Below are 12,712 nucleotides of genomic sequence, written 5' to 3' on the forward strand. Positions count from 1 at the left end.
GGTCTGAGAGGCATTATTGGAGAAGTTACAGATGTAACAGGGCTTTGAGTTCTGGGAGATAAACCTGGAAAGCTCCCCAGGTTGGTGGGTCCAGGCATGAAAACAGGAACCTTGAAGTTGGAGCAGAAACCATCGAGTCAGGGGACAGTGACATGCTAAGGCAGGCGGGCAGTACTCTGTGGGCGAGGGGAGCCGCGGAAGGGTTCTGAACTTGGGGTGGCGTGTCTGGAGATGTGTTACAGGAAGGGTTTTCCAGCAGCCTATGTGGAGGATGCACTGGTGGAGACTGTTATCGGGGGACCAATTAGGGCAGTTGCCATGGTTCATGGGAGAAATAATGAGCACCTGAACTGAGACAGTGATGGAGGTGGGGGAGGGGTGGAGCAAGGGGAATGATGGGAAGGACATTGGGAGGTAAGGATGCCAGGGCAGGTAGACATCGCACATCACACGTCTGGGAGCAGCGGGTCATTCATTCCACTCTCCAATTTCTACGTCTGGGCACATCATTTTCACCGGGTCATTTTCCAGAGCATAAAGTTAGGTGAAGTCAAATGAGGGAAAGGAGCTGAAATGTTTCTATCTCAGAGTCAGGGGAATCAAAGAGGACTGGCAGATGGTTGGAATTTCATGGCTGTTTTCACGCTGCTTCTTCCCCTTCTGCTGTCCTCACCCTGGGATCTCCTTCTTTCTCAGGCTCTCAGGCCTTTGCTCTCTGATGAGCCTTTCTTCTGAAACTTGGTTTTCCCCCACCTTCTGGGGTCCAAACAGCTGACAGAGGGGGGCCGGGGCCGAATAGATAGCCAAGGTCTTCAGAGGGTCATGTTTAGTTCCTAACCATCCCTAAGCTCCCGGCTCTGGTGGCGTCACATGCCCTGGACTCATGGTTCACACCTGCGTAGAGCCTGCAGCGGCATTGCCCACAGACTCTGGCTGAAGGGCCCCTGGCCCGGGGCCCAGGCTTTACAGGGCCTTGCCCTAGCTCTCCTCTGGCTGTAACTTGCTCTAAGGGGCAATGAAATGGTGACCCCCCTCCCCCGCCACATTACTGTTCAAGTATTCAGGGCCTCAGAATTCCCTGCCCCGATGGTCCCCAAGTCTGCAACCAGAGTCTATATTGCTTTTCCCTGCAGCTGTCCCCATGATCCGTGCTCCTCTAGGTTTATGGGGGTGTGGACAGAGTTCCACGTGCAGACAGGGTTGTCTGCATAAGTGTGTGCCAGGCCTCTCCCAGTGCAGGAAGGAGCTGGGGCAGAGGGGAAGGGTGGGGCAGGCACAAGCCAAGGCCCTGTGTCTGCATACTTGTTCTAGACCCTGCGAATATTAGGGGCAGCGCTGCCCTAAAGAAGGGCTTCCCATCTTTAGTAATATGGACATTTCAAGCTGGATAATTTTTTGTTGTGGGAACTGTACTGAACATTGTAGGATTTTTAGCACCATCCCTGGGTCCACCAGACACCAATAACACCACCCGATCACAATAATTAAAAACGTCCCAGACATTTCCAAATGACCCCTGGACTGTGGGGAAGGAGGCAGGCAAAATTACCACTAGTTGAGAACCACTGCCCCGGGATGATGAGTTGGGTGTAGTTAGTTTGGGGTCATTCTAGTTCAATAAGACCTAAAATTTCTAATTCAAAGAGACCTTTGGGACTTTGCGTAAACAAGTGACTTAGCAAAAACAGAATCAAAACAATTTTAAACGTGTATCCAAGTTCAATATAAATAATTTCCCTTGGCATATGCAAAGAAGATATAGTAGTGCCTGCTGTATGTTTTCTGGTTAGGGGTTGCTGTCAGTGCTGTGAACAGCAGCAGCTGTGACCGAGGACTCTGTCCAAGGACATCAGCATCCTGTTTGGCCCCCCACGAACCACTGTGATGTCACGTCTGCTCGTGGCCTCTTGAGCTCCACTTTGGGCTTGTTGAACTGGCTGCAGTGTAAAGAGGTCATCCAGCCTCCTGCTGCATCTGGATCCTGACCTGTGACTCAGACCCCAAGGATTCTTCTCCTCAGCCACAGGTCAGCACGGCACAGCCTCTCTTTCTCTGAGAATTGCACAAAACCCCATGGTGCAGAAATGCCTCCCAGCTAGAGCGCTGGTACTAGGATTGCCTGACTCTAGCTCCTGATCAGTCTCTGCTTTCTTAGGCAGTTTCACGCTTCTGGTCAAATGGCTACTAGATAAACCCTTCCCCCACACCGTGTGACTTTCCGTCTAAGCATCCTTTACTAAGGTATCCTAGATGTTCGGATTCTTAGAGCCTTGTTGTAGCAACGGCGGAGCCGGATCAAAGGCGTTGACTTTCCCTGGACTGGGCTTGCCCCTTATTGCTTTTTTCTCCTTAGGAGATACTTCTTACTGGTCCTCCCAGGTAGCCCCCGGGGTTTACTGTAGCCCTGACTGGAAATACGCACCTTTCCCCGATGGAGGTTCTTCTTGCTTATGGCCCCTTCTGCCTGCCCTGCTGCGTTTTGGGAAAATCATAGCCACCTTCCTTGTGGGTAACAATCTCCATCTCTATTCCCCAGCCCCCAGAAACCATCTATGCTACTTTGAAGGTGGACATTCACCCATTATTTATCATCTCCAGAAGGTAGAGAGTATGTATGTCCTGGTCACAGACACGACTTCAGTGCCTGGCACACAGAAGGCTCATGGTAGACTCTGATGTGTAGGTTATCTATTGGAGTGAGCCCTTGGAGTCTTATGATGGAATAATGACTATAGCAGTGGTACTGGCTAAAATCACTTTGGGTTTCATCTGCTTTCAGGTCTTTGTAATAGATTTTGCGAGACTCAAAGTAATGAATGCAGTGGCTGGATTTTGAGGCAGTGACCACGTGCAAGGGGAAAACCTCATTGATTTAACATTTACCTTGTGTGGGCCCTGTTCTAGGTGCTTTACAGACTTGGCCACATTTAATCTTCATAGCAATTCTACAGGTAGCTTTCACCACCTGCATTTTAGAGGCAAAGGAGATTCCGCGGAAGTTGTAAACACGGTCCTTGTCACAGTATTGGTGGCGGAGTCAAGATGTGAGCTCAGGCCTGTCTAACCAGCCTGTGCTCTTTCTCATCTGTGTTGCTGTTTCCTAGATGAAGTAGGGAGACTTGGAGCAGCTGGGGGCAGACATGGGGTCAATGTCCCCTCAGGGTCCTCACCCCTCAACGTTGGCAGAGAAAGAGCATCTCCAAGGAAATGGTAACTGTTCTTTCTATGTAGATAAAGGGGAAGAAGAATGCTATTATTTTTTATTTTTTAAAAGGAACAAATAAGACTGAAGTTGAAGCCAGCAACAATGACCAAGGCCATCACCAGGCAGTCAGGGGGGAAGGTGAATCCTATGAGCGGCTTTGGGTCAGGGATAAGGGAGCTGCATGAATCCACTCTCCTCAGCTGCTTGTCATAAAAGCGTGGAGGTTGGACTGCATCGCCATTTGAAGTGGCTTATCAGTGATAATATCTTCTGCTCCTTGGTTTCAATATATATATAAGCACTACATGAAGAAAAGAATCCAAGTACACAAGTTTACGGATTCAGTCTAGATCCACGTGTCATCACCATGGTTGTCTTGTGCACTTAAGAATCTCACTTTCAGCTCTTTTTAATCTCACATTATTAAAGGAGACATCAAGTGTAATTAGCAGCCCCTCAAAAGCACATCGGCTTTCTCATCCTTGAAGAAAGGTTGTTTAATTAATTTGAGCACACCAAGAATCGAGTTATGGAAGTACAAGCAAGCAAACCCACAAACGAAAGATCTAAGCAGGGGAAACTTCTTCAGTTTAACAGCAAACTTATCCTTTGGTCTTCATAATTAAGAGCCCAAACTCTTGTAGACACCATTTCTTTTTTTGTTTGTTTTTGGTTTCTCTTTTTTTTTTTAATTATAGTTGCTTTACAACGTTGTGTTAGTTTCTGCTGTACAGCAAAGTGGATCAACTCTCCCTATGCCTATATCCCCTCTTTTTTGGATTTCCTTCCCATTTAGGTCACCACAGAGCACTGAGTAGAGTTCCCTGTGCTATACAGTAGGTTCTCATTAGTTATATATTTTCTACATAGTAGTGTATATATGTCAATCCCAATCTCCCAATTCATCTCCCCCCAATTCCCCCCCTTGGTATCCATATGTTTGTTCTCTATGTCTGTTAGAAACCATTTCTTAATGGCCTACTTGGTCCAAGCTCTTACTAGACCCTTGAAATCGGTTTCCTCATCTCATCCTCACGACAGCCCTTGCACAGGAGATGTTATTTTCCCCATTTCCTACAAGAGAGAACTGTGGCTCAGTAATGTGCTTAAGGTCATGGAGTTAGTAAGTAAAGAATCTGGGATCAGGCTTCCCTGGTGGCGCAGTGGTTGAGAGTCCGCCTGCCGATGCAGGGGACATGGGTTCGTGCCCCGGTCCGGGAAGATCCCACATGCCGCGGAGCGGCTGGGCCCGTGAGCCATGGCCGCTGAGCTTGCGCGTCCAGAGCCTGTGCTCTGCAACGGGAGAGGCCACAACAGTGAGAGGCCCGCGTACCGCAAAACAAACAAACAAAACAAAACAAAAAAGAATGTGGGATCTTGCAAAGTCTGTCTGGTTCCAAAGCCCAGGCGGTCCACGCTGTACTCAGCAGCCTCCCTCAAGGTCAAAACTTGGAGACGTTAACTAGACATGTGAGTTGCACAAACTGCTTATCTCTGTGGGACCAACTTCCCCCAGTGTAAATTGGAATAACAGTCTCTGTCTCTACCCTCAAGCGGGGGTTATGAAAATGAAAAACGGGCAATAGGTGGAGATACGTCTTCAAAAATGGTAAGCCTACCTTATAAGTATACAGATATGCTTTCATTCCATGATCAAAGAGAATTGCATTTCTCTCCACTCCATCTAAGTCTATAAGCATTGCCAAGGCTTCTCAATGTATTTATTTTCTTGTTATTTCATTCAATTGGAAAATATTTCCTTAATCCTCCCTTGCTGCCTGGCAAAGCTTCTCTGTCCTTTCGGCCTGCACTCTGTGGTGCTGACACCTTCAGGAAGCCTTCCCTGACTGCCTTCTCCATTTCCTTCCCATCCCTGGCCTCTGTCATAGCTCTTGCCACTCTGCACTTTGTCTGTCTTTCCACACATCACTAGACCCAGAGGTCCTCCGGTGCAGGAGCCGTGGTCTCATGTCTTCTGTCCCCATGGCAAGGAGTAGGAAGTATATTGCAATGCTCCGAGGAGGTCTGTTGAACCTAACTACATGGCGTGAAACTATCAAGTCTGAGTTTCTGAGACAGACTTCCAGACCTAAACCCAAGAAGCATCAGGGAGAACCCCCCTGTCCCAAATGAGCCCAAGTGGAGAGTGAGGCCGCAGCTCTGCTCTGCCCTCCTGGCTCCGGACGCGCAGGCTCAGCGGCCATGGCTCACGGGCCCAGCCGCTCCGCGGCATGTGGGATCTTCCCGGACCAGGGCACGAACCCGCGTCCCATGCATCGGCAGGCGGACTCTCAACCACTGCGCCACCAGGGAAGCCCAGGAGGACTTTCATTTTTAAAACCAGGACAGTCCCAAGCCAACCATCCCTGGACCTTCAGTGCTCAAGCTTTCAGGTTGTTCATCCTAACCCCAGGCCCAAAGAAGACTCTGCTTGAGGGAGGGCTGGCTACTACAGCAGGGAGCCTGTCTGCTATCGCAGCCAGCACACAGAGAGGCCTCCGTCTCACCATTACCGGGTAGCATGGGCACCCGAAATGAGAGCTCCAGCTGTCAGAACCCGAATCCTAGAATCTTCTTAGCCAGACACTCGGATGTCTGCTCCCTGGGCAGGGTTGGCTCCAGAGCTGCTGTTTCAGAGCTGGGAGGGCATCATAGAAGTTCCTCTTCATTGGGATCCAAGAACCAAGAAAGGCTTGTGTGGGGGATGATGGGCTCACAGCAGAGATGGGGACATTCTGGGCTTAGAATGAAGAAAAGTAGATGGTTGCTGGAAGAGGAACTTTGACATGTAAGAGATTTGGGGAGGGGACATTGCGAGAGAAATTCTGAGACTAGAATGATGAAAGGGACCAGCTGCTGAGTTGAGGAGAGAATTCTGAGACCATAACAGGGTTGGGGAGTGGAAGGAGGTCTTGTTTAGAGCTTAATTAGCAAAACAGGAAGTCTGCGAGGGGCAGAGTCAGGGTTGAAGGGATGAAATACGATTGCAAGGGGGTGTCTAAGGGTCCAGCAGAATTATCTCCTTAGAACAGGGTTTCTCAACCTCAACACCACTGGTATTTTAGGCAAGATAATTCTTTATTGTGGGAGGGTGTCCTGTCCTTGTAAAACACTCAGCAGCTTTCATGGCTTCTACCCACTAGATGCCAGCTAGCACCTGCACACTCTCATACATTTCTCCAGACGTTGCAAGTGTCTCCTGGTGGAAGGGGAGAGCAAAAACACCCCTGGTTGAGGACTTCCTGGTGGTCCAGTGGTTAAGACTCTGTGCTTCCACTGCAGAGGGCACGGGTTCAACCCCTGGTTGGGGAATCAAGATCTCACATGCAGCACGGAGCGGCCCAAAAGAAAAACCAACAACAACAAAAAAAACACCATTGGTTGAGAATAACTGTCTTAGATGGATCGTGGCCACCTTCAACTTTTCAAACTCTTTGCAAGCTCTGGGTATATCACTTGCCAGTTCTGAAGAGTGGGGTGGGACATGGGCATCCTCTTGGAAAACATCCTCCATAAAAGTTAATGATGGGGGCTTTCTAGCTTCTGTGCTATGCTGAGATAATTAAGGAAGGGTGTGATGGGCACCGTGGCAGCGTTTCCCTGCTGGGAAGACAGTGCCATGCAGATCTTCTTAGATACTTGCTATTCTGAGCGGGGCTTGGTTCAGCCACGGCTTTATTTACAGCTGAAGGTCCCTGGTGAGGCTTTTCGAGAGAGCACATGGGGGCTCTTCTCCAGGAGGGAGCGAGTGTCTCAGAATAAGGGTGGAGCCTACGCTGGCAGAATGAAGCAGCCGGCTGGCTGACGCTTGTTCTACCATGGGGCTAATTTCGGAGGCTGCTTCTTCATTGTGGATCGGGATGGAAAACACTTTGATCACTTTAAGCCTTTGTCCTGGTCATTCTGTTGCATCCGCTTCAGACCCTACTGGTGGGTAAACATTTGATGTCGGTTCTTAAAACAGGGTAGTGCAGAGCAGAGGACAGGAGACCCCCTATCCCTCATCAAAATCTGCATAGAAGTCAGCAAGAAATGCTAGAACATAAAGGAACAGACAAACAGGGATGGTTTGGAAGACAGGAGATGTAATGGAAGCAGAGGTGGCTGTCAGAGCCCCACCTGTGTCTCTTCAGCTCTGGGCATTATGGTCTAGTAGGGCTGATTTCCATCTGCCAGTCTCTGCATCCCTCTGCCTGAGGGCTTTTGTAGATGGCAGAGCCTGGGACAAGCTGGAAGTACTGGAGAATTAGTGCCTTGCTTCAAGGAGCCCTTAACGAATGACTGAAGGCAACTGGGGTATACCCCAGCTCCCTTGCCCCTTCTGGCAATACTCTGACACAAGTATTTTACATTGGCTCTATGGCTCTGGGTTAGGATTAATATCCAGTTTTCTCCTTATCCCAGTCGGGTTTTTGCACGCTAACACACTGTTTACTGGTTACTTTTTCTCCCCTATCTCACTTCCTCCCTCCTATGACTGCATCCTGGAATCACCTCCTAAATAAACTATCTGCACTCACACCCTCAACGTAAAGTCTGTCTTTGAGGAAACCCAAACCAGCACATGGACTGAATGCTGATAGATGAAGACCTGGTGTTTACTTGTTCTAAGGCTCTGTCTATACGTAGACAGAAGGGTGCATACGATACGCAACGTCCAATGTGCTGGCACACAGCACATGTTTGGCCACGTGCAAAATTTAATTTCCTTAAGTTTTTTATTTAAGTTTTTGTTTTATGTTTTTTAATTAATTTATTTATTTTTAAAAATTTATTTTATTTTTGGCTGTGTTGGGTCTTCGTTGCTGTGCACAGTCTGTCTCTAGTTGCGGCGAGCAGGGGCTACTCTTCCTTGCAATGCATGGGCTTCTCATTGTGGTGGCTTCTCTTGTTGCAGAGCGTTTATGTATGTGATGGACTTTATCAGATGTTTGTGAAATAGGAGTTCATGTTATACCAAAGCAAACAAGTACAGTAAGCCCCCTACATACGAACCTTCAAGTTGTGAACTTTCAAAGATGCGAACTTGCTTTTGCATGTCCAATCACAAAAGTTAGTTCATGTGTCTGGTGTACATTATCACGTGCATGCATCCTCTACAAGTGGTTGTGGTTTTGTGTACTTTACTGTCCAGTACTGTGTAGAGCACAGTAGTACAGTATCTTTATTTCAAGCCTAGGATGTCCGGAAACAAGAGTAAAACAGCTGGTACTACCGTACTTTTCAAGGTACTGTACTGTAAGATTAAAAATGTTTTCTTTACTTTTTGTGTGTTTGTTTTTTAGGTATCATTTGTGTGAAAAGTATTATAAACCTATTACAGTACAGTATGATATAGCTAATTGTGTTAGTTGGGTACCTAGGGTGAGTTTGCTGGACTTACGAACAAAGTGGACTTATGATTGCGCTCTCGGAACGGAACCCGTTTGTATGTAGGGGACTTACTGTATAAAGATGAGGATGAGACCTACCTGTTCTTTTGGCAACTCTGCCCCAGGAAGTTTTCACTGGCTACTTTTCTCCTGTAATCCTGGTGTCTTGTCACCTGCCATCATTCCTGTATCTCTCCCTGCTTCTTTCTCTGTCCTCCACACCTTTGCCCCTTACTCTTAGGACAGGTTGTAGCATCACTTCCCCTCTCCCATGCCCTTCCCTGCAGGAGGATGACGTGCCCTACCCTGTAGAGTGGCTGTGTCACGTGCTTTGGCCAACGACATGTGACACAGGTAATGCGGGTTACATCGGGCAAAAGATTTCAGAGTCAGATCATGGTTCATCAGCTCTTTCTCCTCACACTGATGACTGGCAAGGTTCCAGAAAGAAACTGCTCTGGAAGCCTGGGTCTGGGGTACAGGCAACAGGGAGCTTGTATGCTCAGTGCACTTACCAATTCGAGGAAAATATCCATATTCTCTGGATTTTTCTTATGTGACCAGGCCATCTATGACTAAATATAATTTTTTCCCCTTCATTTCTAATTCCTTTATCTTCTTATTTTAGCAATGGTTTAGAATCCCCTGTGAAGTGTTGAGTAAACTGAGGGTAGCAAGAAACTCTGATACATTATCAGCCTCAGGGGAGGCCTCCATAAGTGTAATGACTGCAGCAGGCTTTTTGTAGATACCTTTTATCAGATTAAGGAAATCCTCTTCTATTCCTAGCTTTCTAAATGTTTCTAACATAAGCAGATACTGAATTTCACCAAATACTTTTTCTGTGCGTATTTGAAATGATCATATGACCTCTCTCCTATTTCTCCATTAAAGTGGTGAATTATAATAATTAATTTTTGAATGTTAAAGCAACCATACATTGCTAAAATAAAAAAAAATTCATATATCACTGGATTTGAACTGCTATATTTTATTTAGGATTTTTGCATCTATATTCATAAAGAGTTTGGCTTATATTTGATTTTTCTTGTAATGTCCTTCTCAGGTTTTCTATCACAGTTTTACTGGCCTCATGAAACGAGTTGGCATTCTTTGGACCCAGGCTTGGAATTTTCTTTCTGTAAGTCTTCCATTTCTTTTGGTTCAGTTTGGGTGAATTGTGTTTTTCTAAGAATTTTTTCTTTTTAAAATTTTAAATTATGACCACAAGATTCTGCAAATAACTTTTACAACTTTTTAATGTTTGTTAGGTCTTTTGTGATATCCTCTCTTTTATTCCTGATATTGACCTGTGCCTTCTCTCTTTTTTTCCTTGATTAGCTTTCCTTTGGGAGTAACGGGTGTATTCGTTATGTCTTGCTGCATAACAAATTACCCTAAGTCTCAGTAGCTTCAAACTAGAAGCATTTATTATCTCACACAACTTGTGTGAGGGAGTGGGTCCTGGGGATGACTTAGCTGGCTGTCTGGCTCAGAGTCTCCCTCGAGGTTGCAGTCAAGGTGCCGTCTGAGATTGCACTCATCTGGGAATGGACCTGAAGGGTCTGCTTCCCCGTTAGCTAAGTCACATGCTTGGCGTGTCATTGCTGGTTGTTGGCAGGCGGTTCGGATTCCTCAAGGCCTCTGTTCTTCACCATGTGAATCTCTCTCTATGGCTGCTGGAGTGTCTTCACAACATAGTAGGTGGCCTCCCCCAGAGATAGGGATCCAAGTGACAGCAAAGTCTTGAAATCACACATCATCAGTTCCACTTACTCCTCTCATTGGAAGAGAGTTAAGAGGTACAGCCCACCCACAAGGAGAGCAGGATTAGGGTCCACTTTTGAGAAGATTGTCAGAGAATTTGTGGACACATTTAAAAGCCCCTATAGAAAGATATCGATTTTATTAACGTTTTCAAAGAACCATTATTTTGCTTTGCTGATTCTCTTACAGATTTCGTCCTCTATTTCATGAATTCCTATTATTTGCTGTTTCCTCCTCTCCACATTTCACCAGTGTAACCAAGTTCCTGCAGTAAATTCATTCCATCGGACGCTGATACAGGTCTGATACCCCTTTGAATGTTTGGAAAAAACAAAACAAATCAATTTACGCCCCTCATCTCTCACTTACACACACACACACACACACACACACACACACACATTTTGTTGATTTGTTGGCAGATTCAGGAGGGTTATGAACCATGGTTCTTACATTGGTAGAATGTGAGTTTTAAGATGCATGTTTTTCCAAAGGGATAACTTACAGTGTTGAGTCAGCCACACTCACTCACTCATATTGCCTCCCGTTAACACCAAAAGCTCAGACTTCTGCTGCAGCTGGCCTACCCCAGGGAGCCAGCCTGTGGTCCTGGAACCAGAGTCCTCTCATTCCATATGGGACCCAGAGGCACGACCTTGGCAAATGAGGCTGCCATGTCAAACGTTTGGGCTGGACACCTCAGATATTGCCAGATATTGAGCATTTTGCCCCGAATGCTACTAGCAAAATATTCCTATAAAATGAACATTTTTCAAGGTCAGTCTGTGTCTTTAGGGGCTCAGTGCTTGGACTTCAGCCATGAGGCTCCCCTGACCAATTTGAAAGTGTAGCTTTTTGCTCTGTGTTGGAATAAATGTTCACCTTGCTATAAAACATCGGTTCTCTTTCGGGTCTAAGTAATTTCCCTTCCCTTCTGCTTGCCTATCTTTGAGGTGTTAAGAGCACGCGTGGCCAGAAGAGTGGTTTTCTGCCCAGTCTGGAAGCTTGGCCAGAGGAACTGGTGTTCTTGTGTACTGAGGTCATCTTTCAAAAGTACCAGACGGTTTTTCGTCCTTCTCACCCAAACGTGACGTTTCCTGGCAGCCATTCCACCACCAAAGTGCCAGGAAAGGGGACGACAGATGCCTCCTAAAAGTACAGGATAGGGGATGTCTCTATCAGGGAAGAAGGAAGGGGAAAGCCCACCCCTTCTGGCCTCAAAAAAACTGCGGGAGGAAGGAGGCTGTCAGAAGCAGGTGAGTAAGTAGGGAAAGAGGTGTGTTCTGACCCTCTCCCAGCTGAAGTGAGGAACCTCCCAGCTAAGCCTCCAGAGGCTTCCTCAGCTCCTGGGGCTGGGGCGGGAGGGCGAGGACATTGTCCCCTTTTTCCTGGTCCCCCTAGAAGATCACAGGGATTGATGGCGTTGGCTGGGAGGTTGACTCGGGGAGACGGGTGTTGCTGCCTTGTGGTGAGGGACACTGTAGCTGCGGGCCAGATGGCAGATCATCCCGACCAAGAACTGGCCATGCAGCACAGCTAGACCTCAGGGGACACGCGGTCCTAGAGAGGATTGACTTGGACTCCAGATAGCAGGACTGCCGAGCCCAGACAGAGCCAAGGAGGGCAGGCTTCAGCCTCTGGTGCCAGCAGGGCTCCTGTCGATCAGGTGGACAGCGGCATCCTCATACAGACTACAGGAGCCGGAAGGGACCGTGGGCCTGTGGCCCGTGTGGATCCGAGGTCTTTCTCGTCACCTTTAGGTCACACAGACCAGCTCTCTTGTATCAACACCTCCAGATGCCCTCTTGGAGATAAGCGAGGTGAAAAGGGATTAAAAAGTACAAAACGTTTATCCAAAAGAAGCTGAGTTCTCTAAAGAGACTGTTTTACATTATTAGATCAGATTGAATTTCCTTACATCCATCGTGGAAAATGAAGAAGTTATGTTTTCTTTGCAAATCGGAGTGCCGCTGGTAAATTTGCAAACCTGATACGAATTGATGCACAAAGATGATAATTTTAGCTGCTAGAAGCAAGGCTACAGAGTGGGACTGGTCTGAGCTGAGCTGTTCTCGTGTCCTTCCGCATGGGAATCGGTGTCAGAATGCGGGGGACTAGACTGCATCTGTGGATAGCGGCTTTTCTTTGGTGGGAAAAATAATTAGCCTGGAGGTAGCTTTCATCCAGTTCTGCCCCAGGCCGATTATTATGAAGGGAATGAGTCATCTCATCAAGAACACACCAAGGACTTCTCTGGCGGTCCAGTGGTTAAGACTCTGCCTTCCAGTGCAGGGGGTGTGGGTTCAATCACTGGTCGGGGAGCTAAGATCCCGCATGTCTCACAGCCAAAAATACCAAGGCATAGACC

General features: G+C 47.3%; 1 protein-coding gene across 1 annotated transcript in view; it reads left to right on the top strand.

The window, feature by feature from the left end:
* MTHFS (methenyltetrahydrofolate synthetase) overlaps positions 1-9,663 on the top strand; it is a 254,605-nt gene extending 244,942 nt beyond the window's left edge. Inside the window, exon 5 of the mRNA XM_082647170.1 lies at positions 9,644-9,663. The gene's annotated coding sequence lies outside the window, so the exon portion shown is untranslated. The remainder of the gene's footprint in view (positions 1-9,643) is intronic.
* The last annotated feature ends 3,049 nt before the right edge of the window (positions 9,664-12,712 follow it).

The sequence above is a fragment of the Grampus griseus genome (assembly GCF_964374135.1).
Source record: "Grampus griseus genome assembly, chromosome: 2".
In the NCBI taxonomy this organism is placed as follows: Eukaryota; Metazoa; Chordata; class Mammalia; order Artiodactyla; family Delphinidae; genus Grampus; species Grampus griseus.